The following is a 427-nucleotide window of genomic DNA, read 5'->3' as shown; positions in this document are numbered from 1 at the left end:
CGTCCCTGGGTGGGCTCGAACCACCAACCTTTCGGTTAACAGCCGAACGCGCTAACCGATTGCGCCACAGAGACCCGGCGACTGGGACTGCGCTGCGGTGTGTACAGATTGCCGCGGCCGCGGCGGCTCTCTCGCCACCCTGGGCGTAGCCGCGCTGGCACCTCGGAGGAGCTCGCCGAGGAGGCAGCGGGAGGAGCAGGGCTCCGGGCGGAAGCTCGGGCGGTGCCGGGAGGAGCAGGGCTCCGGGCGGAAGCTCGGGCGGTGCCGCGGGGCTCCTCGGGGCCGGAGCGCGTTGCGCGGGCCCCGCCCCCGACGTGAGAGCCGGCCCCGCCCCCGGCTCCGGGGGCCCCTAGGGGACCCGCCCCTGCCCTGTGCGCGCAGGAGCGGTTGTCCCGGGCGGCCGCGCGCAGTGACAGTGAGCGTGACG

The 427-nt window shown here is 75.9% G+C and overlaps 1 non-coding gene across 1 annotated transcript; it reads right to left on the bottom strand.

Annotated features, from left to right (window-relative positions):
• On the bottom strand, positions 1–74 carry TRNAN-GUU (transfer RNA asparagine (anticodon GUU)). The gene has a single exon. It is a non-coding gene; the product is annotated as a tRNA-Asn (tRNA).
• Positions 75–427: the final 353 nt, after the last annotated feature.

Source organism: Lipotes vexillifer, unplaced genomic scaffold (assembly GCF_000442215.2).
Source record: "Lipotes vexillifer unplaced genomic scaffold, Lipotes_vexillifer_v1.1 scaffold543, whole genome shotgun sequence".
Lineage (NCBI taxonomy): Eukaryota > Metazoa > Chordata > Mammalia > Artiodactyla > Lipotidae > Lipotes > Lipotes vexillifer.
This window is presented reverse-complemented; position numbering and strand designations above follow the sequence as displayed.